At 35.7% G+C, this 7,274-nt stretch overlaps 1 non-coding gene across 1 annotated transcript; it reads left to right on the forward strand.

Moving 5' to 3' along the window:
- Positions 1–948: 948 nt before the first annotated feature.
- TRNAL-UAG (transfer RNA leucine (anticodon UAG)) lies at positions 949–1,020 on the forward strand. The gene has a single exon. It is a non-coding gene; the product is annotated as a tRNA-Leu (tRNA).
- The last annotated feature ends 6,254 nt before the right edge of the window (positions 1,021–7,274 follow it).

Genomic DNA, 7,274 nt, shown 5'->3' on the forward strand with positions numbered 1-7,274 from the left:
GACTATTGTGGTGAGCCCACTCGTAACACAACACGAGGGGCTAATGGATTAGTAATTTGGGCAATAAAAATTGCTAATAATCTTTTTTTTTTAAAAAGACATTGATTATAGGGTATCTCTTTCGTGCTGTCAATTAGTGTTAGTAGTTAGTAATAATTCTGCATGGTACGTCGATTCCCTTAGTTCTTCTACAGATCTTTTTCTGACCCCTGGGCATAAACGCTTTGGGTGAACCCATGAGGCTCATAGAAAGGGACCACGTCTCAGCTCCGTATGTGATCACTGGCAAGACTAGTGAACCAATAAATACAAAAGAGAGAAAAAGTTACCTCGAGATCTGCCTGATCTAAAAAAGTGGCAAAACGTGACAAATAATTGAAATTTCTAAATCACTTCACAGAGCGAAGTGTTTAAAAACTCCAGAGCGACGGAATTTCGAAATTGCATCTGGCGCGTTTTGCCATTTCTTTATGGGGACAGCTTATGAAAATAGCGACTTCAACTGAATAGATTATCTTCGGTTTTCACTCGATACAAATCCATCATTTTTCTTTTAGCACAATTTTTTTAAATCTAGAAATGCTGAAATGACTAAAAGTCCGATATTTCAGCAGCCTTTAATATCCCAACCCCATCCGTTATCGAAAGGTTAACAACCTCTTTCATGGGGTGGGTTTTCCCTGTCCACTGTCTGTCTGTCTATAATTGTAACAAACATGTGGGAATGAAATAATGTGTCATATTAAATTCTCATCTTAGATATTACCGCCTCTTTTATGTCGTAAAAAGTAGCTCAAAAATATATAACAGTAGCTAAAAATAGCTTACTTATAACAAATGTGTATGGTGAACATACAAAGGTGGGAATCGAACCTAGAATTACTATTCTCTTGTCGGGCGACTGCTCTTCCATCTAAGCTACTTAGATACTAGATGACATATTTAACTGCCTCTGTGGTCTAGTGGTAAGACCACCTGCTTTAGACGCAGAGGTCCCGGGTTCGATTCCCAGTGGGGGCAGATTTTTCTGTTCGGTTTGGTTGGTGGTAGGGCTTGTTAACAGTATTGTTGTGTCCCGGCAGATAGAGGTAAGATAGCCAGTTCTTCTGTGGTTGAGGAATCCGGGTGAAGCTCGCTTCCACGTTCGGCCTGATTATCACTTACCATCAGGAGAGATACAGGCCAAGAGCTTCCTCGTTGTAGATAAAAATAAATAAATGATAATTTGACATGTTTTGTGTAGGTAATACAAATTCCGGGCAAAAACTGAACTAATCTTGTGTTTGTCTGAATGATAGTCCCACTGCGGCTATAAGTATTTTCATTGTTGCCCTAATGTTACATACTTCTTGTTTCAAATTATAGTTACGCTCATTTATTTGGAGAAACCCTTTCTATGTGTTTAAGTAGGCTTTTAGACTCAGCATCCAAAAATGACACATTAATATACAAAGCGTGGAATTCAATTTCGCCATTTTAACTAAATAAAAAAAAATTGAAACTTTTGTCGTTGGACGTGGAAGCTAATACATTAAAATTGTAAAACTAAATCGCCTTGCATACAAATTAAACACTACACACCGCCTATAGCGAAAGTGGGTGGGTTGGGTTGTGTTTTCACAATTTTTACTTTCACCCCTTTGGTAAAAGCTGTTCATAAGTTTGTAAATGCATACGATGAAATATAAAGATTAATCAACTGCAGGAATTTAAAATCAGGAATGTTTTAGTTTGCATCCATAAGTAGGTACTTTGAATCAATATGATATTATGTTATACTCTCAACTGAGCATTGTTGTTGTTGTTGAACTCGGTTGTTAATTTCGTCTCTGTTTCTTTTTTGGGTGAATATAAAGACGAGTTTTCAGTGATTTAGTGATGCTTTCTTAGTTTACTGAAGTCATTTAAAAATACACCATTCCTTTGAGTACATTCACATATTTAAGTTTAAGAACGCGGCACTATTCGAAACTGACCAACACTGTATTTGAAGAGACTGAGAGCTCTGGCCTTTGCTTTTTGTTTGCCTGTACTTTTAGCATAAAAATACGAGCAACATAATTTTTATTCCGGCGTTTGAAGTACAGCTTTGCCGACTAGAGATGTTATTTTTGCATATTAAGCCAAATGAAAAGTAAAAATGCCCAATTAAGCAAGGTAGCGTGAGCTGTTTGGGAAAATTGTTGATTGTAATAAAAAAGCATTGAATATTTAAACAGCTTGGTTGGATTTACGGCAGATTGTTTATGAAGTCTACTTTTGTACCCTGGAAAGGTAAATTAGTAAAACCAGTCCGGTGCAAAGTGAACGTAGGTAAATTGCACCCTGGGATATGGTCAGTGAAGTTGTAACAGTGCGTAAGTCAAAAATGTGTATTTTACGGTTTAAAACAATTATTTCTCAAAAACAAAAAATACTTTCACTTACATTTACGCCCGTATTCACAAACGATACTTGCTTAAGCAGCAAATCGAACGCACAGTGTTGAATAGAGCTTTGTGATTGGTTCGTGTGTCACCCTGTGCGTCTACGCGCACTGTGATACCTCATAGTAATGTTTGTGAATACGGACGTGAGAAACACTCATAAGTCACAGATCTTCATAAATTATAGCCTATATGTTATTCTGGGTTATAAACAATAATACTGTAAAGCAGCGGTTCCCAAACTTATTTAGTCTACTGCCCACTTTGAGAATAAATTATTTTTTAGCGTCCCCCATTTTTGTAGTCAAGAGTCGAGTGCCAGTCGGTGTCTAAGAGTCCTCCTAGTAGATGACGCCTCCCAAGCCTCTACACAACGTCCCGAATTTTTTTCTGGGTCTCTTACCGCCCCCCTTTAAGCCTGCAGCGCCCACAAGGGGGCGTTATCGCCCACTTTGGGAAAGACTGCTTTAAAGTTTCATCAAAATCCGTTCCTTAGGTTTTGCGTGAAAGAGTAACTAACATCCAGACATCCAGACATCCAAACTTTCGCAATTATAATATTAGTAGTATAGTAGGATGGAGCGGATATGTTGCAGCTTATAACAATACTAGATTAATCACACAGGTACAGTTTTTTAATCACATACACTTCAACCAAGAATACATTCACAATTCAATTAATACTCATAAACATAACATTATACACTTTGTCGAGTGAAATAAATATCGTTATGGATCGGTAAAATGAATTAATATTTTCAAATGTCGGTAGCTCGCAATAACTAGGCAGCGGTAAGGACCGCCGTAGTCCGATTACGTATCGCGGTTCCAAGTCATGGCAACCCGATAGATATTTCACTCATTTAATTATTTTTTTTCTTTCACATTTTGCCAATTATGTTTAGACATTTCTTTTAGAATAAGAGTTGATAAAATACAATTTGTGCTTAAACATATTATAATATAACGCAATACAATTATTATTGTTAATTTTATAATATTTATATTTTACAGGAGACTGGTCGGAAAAAAGCACTCCACGTCTTTCTTCATCCAATGGCATCCAAATGTTAAAATGGTCAAAAAATGACTTACGCACTGTTGAAACTTCTCTGACGATAAATTATGTCCTTTGTACATATGAGAAAAATGAAAGTAAAACGTTATCACAGAATAATAAAAAGTTGGTATTATCACAGATTACTAATTATTATTATTACAATTATTGAAAGGCATATGTATAGCTTAACCTGTATGTCCATGCATCTAGATACTACGAAGATAACTAGGAGTTTGAGCCATGTCCCTCCTAAGACCACTCCAATTAAATGTTGATGTACTTTAATTATGTTGTGCTTTAATCGTGTACCTAAAAAAAAAAAAAAAAAAAGTCAAAATTTCTTTATTTGTTTAGACTAATAAATAGTTCTTACAAATCGTCATTTTGCTCTTAAGGAGCCTCTACATGTCTCATAATCTTTTTACCCTACCAGCGCTTCGAGACCAACATTTGGCAAGTGCTGAGAAGAAGCGCCGCAACAAACTCAGTCACCACTGTCTGCCGGTTAATATAAATAAATAGAAATAGCAGTAGTAGGTACATTCGATTCAGGAGCAGTTCACTGAATTTACCATGCATTCTTGTATAGTGTATCTTATAAGAATGGGTATATAAAATTGCGTGGCATATTAAACAAGGTAGTGACGTGCTAATATCTAGACTTACAGATTACATACTCAAATACCAGTAGAAATGACTCGCATACATAAGTTGGAATAACTTGGATTGACCAGTCCCCGAAAGCAGCGCCTGTTCACAGACATGACGAGTGAACCAGCCAGACATGACGAGTGAACCTACTATTAACAACACATTCTATAAGATCAAGTAATAGTATAATGTATATTTCTCGCTGTTTATTATAAAGCACGACATGTAATAAATAACTTTATATCAGCCCTAAAACCCAATTAGTTCTCAATTTATTGTATAATTAGTCTTTAGTACTTTGAAGACAAATACTTAGTCAAATTGGTTTGGCGAAAACGTGAATTCAGAAGTTTCTGTTGCTATGAGACGTCCACGGAATCTAGTTGTATGGACTCGATAACGGAGACCGAGGAGAGTTGTAACAGAAGTGGGTTGTAACAAAGTCAATTTCTCTGAATCTAAGGCTGAGTTGCACCACCTAACTTTACGGTAACTATGACGATAACTATCCTTTTTGTATGGAGTTTGACAGATTTTTGAAATTTGTCAAAGATGTTTAAAGTAAGATGGTGCAACCCAGCCTTAGACTGTTCATCGAGCTAGCAATTAAGCGAATTCCTTGCTTTTTCGACACTCCACAGTTTGTGTGAAACTGTCAGTTCGTTAACTGATTATCTGTAGAGAAATTGGCTTTGTGACAACTCAACTTTGTTACAACTCTCCACAGTCCCCCCTAGATACGAGTATTACCTACCATACTTAAAATTTCGTTGGTATAAAAAACTCAACATGTTAGTATTTTCTACTGAAAGAGATCAAACAAGAACAAGTATGAGAAGGTTTCTCTATCACCTTATTATCTGAACAATCGAGTAATGGCCATGCCATTTTCTTCAACTATATCATACTAAAAGAGTTTTTTGTCGTTTATCAACACTGTTATAATATAAAAGTTTCTTTATACGAAATACATCAGACATCATTCACACAAAATTATTCTTATCAGAAGTTGAATAAAGTAATTGTCCTTGTTAAAGTTATATTAAATAGCAATGTAAAAAGTCTGCGTACTGAATTATTTCTTACCAGCTCCACAATCCCACTGGCATAAAATTAAATTCCTCATAATGTCGCATTCCGTGGAAAGTAAATTTTCCAGGGATAACAATTACCTTTGTGGCTTCATCCCCGTTAAATTATCTGGTCCCAGAACTTCCAGATACAGAGTTACCTAAATTAATTTGTGCTTAGGTGATTGCAGGAATTGTTACATTGCATATTATATGACAATGACTAACGCCTGTATTCACAAACAATACTTGCTTAATTGAAGCAGCAAATGGAACGCACAGCGTAGAATAGAGCTCTGTGATTGGTTTGTGTGTCACCTTGTGCGTATACAAAATACAACAGACTGAAAGCTGTAAACCGTACTTCTTAAATCTAAGGATTATGACTTAAACCTGTATTTACATACTTGAAGTGTCAATGTTTGTTAAAAATAATTTGGATCAGTTTGTAACTTTAAATAGTAAAAGACATAAATTGAAAATTTGTATACCTCCAAATAAATCAGCACTTTTCAATCAAAGCGTTTTCTGTATGGGCGCCTCGAATATGTACAACCATTTACCAAAAGATATATAATTGAAACTATATGTATACTTGTATTTAAAGCTAAGCTAAAGAACCTTTTGTTAAAAAAAGGTTACTACTCTGTAAATGAATATCTTTCTGACAATTTCTAATGATTTGTGTGACAATTTGAGTACCTAAGTATTTATTAATGAAATTCTTTTTTCTCTCCAACTGACATAATATTGTTTTCTGCTGACATTTTCTGTATGACTTAATTAACTTATAATTATTAATAATTGACTTGTATTTGAATTGTATCATTTATTGTGTCATAGATTTTTACTACCTATCAATTTCTTAAATTGTAATTTGACCAATCATGTAAATCTTACCATTATTGTATGCCCATGCGGCGGAACACAGCTGATCTATCATACAAATTTAATGACCTGACTTAAGTACCTGTGATTTCACAATAAATACAATTTGAATTTGAATTTATACGCGCACTGTGAGACCTCATAGTAGGTAATGTTTGTGAATACGGGCTTTAATAAATTAGTACATGTATCGAAATCGTTGTGGAAATCCTTGGGAGAGTCCAGCAGTGGCTGAAACGAACGAACAGACTATTGTATCACAAAATCGTATGATGAACTGACAGAAAAAAGGGATTTGGGAGGTGGGTTAAATGAAAGGTTTTACTTGACACTTAGGCTGAGATGCACCACCTTATTTTAACCGTAACAATAACAGGCGATTTTTTTGACAGATTTTGACGTTTGGCAAAGTCAAAGTAAGATGGTGCAACTCAGCCTTAGGCTGGGTTTGTTACTTTAACCATATAATCTGTCAAACGGCATATTATTATAATAAGCCCCAGTTATCGTTATAGTTACGGTTAAAGTTAGGTGGTGCAACTCAGCCTTAGGCCTTATCCCAAAAATGGGGTTTTGTCGGATAAGTGCGTTCAATTGAATTAAAAAGTTTTAGTCTGTGGAGTGCGTAGTCGGAACATGTTTAGTAACAGTAGCACCAATTTTATTAAAACTACATTTATGATTGGTTCGATGTCTGCGGTTGCGGATATGAGTCCCGACGGGGGCAAATGTTTGTGTGATTAGTTTTGCACCCATCTACTTTTCTAAAGTCATACCTAGACGCTTTAAATGTATGACTAAAATATATGTTATTTTATTCGTTACCAGCGGCCGCCCGCAACTCCGTACGCGTGGATCCCCCTTAGGGGTGGAGTTTCGTAAAACCCGGTCTTAGTAAGCACCTATGTTCTAAAAGGAACCCCCATGCAAGATACTCTAGCACTTGTAGTTTCTGAGGTTTTGTGATGAGTGAGTGAGTGAGGGAGTCAGTCAGTCAGTCAGTGACCTTTCGCGTTTATAAATATAGATTAGTCTCGTCTCGTAAAAGTTTCACTACAAATACTGTAACAGTTATTGTGTTTTTAGAACAATCAAAATTCAATAAGTATTCTACTAAATTATAAATGTGCTACACGTGGCACAGGCAAAAAAACGCTAGAAATTAAAGTTTTACATAGA

This window comes from Ostrinia furnacalis, unplaced genomic scaffold (assembly GCF_004193835.3).
Source record: "Ostrinia furnacalis isolate ACB-3 unplaced genomic scaffold, ASM419383v2 OfSCF3526, whole genome shotgun sequence".
In the NCBI taxonomy this organism is placed as follows: Eukaryota; Metazoa; Arthropoda; class Insecta; order Lepidoptera; family Crambidae; genus Ostrinia; species Ostrinia furnacalis.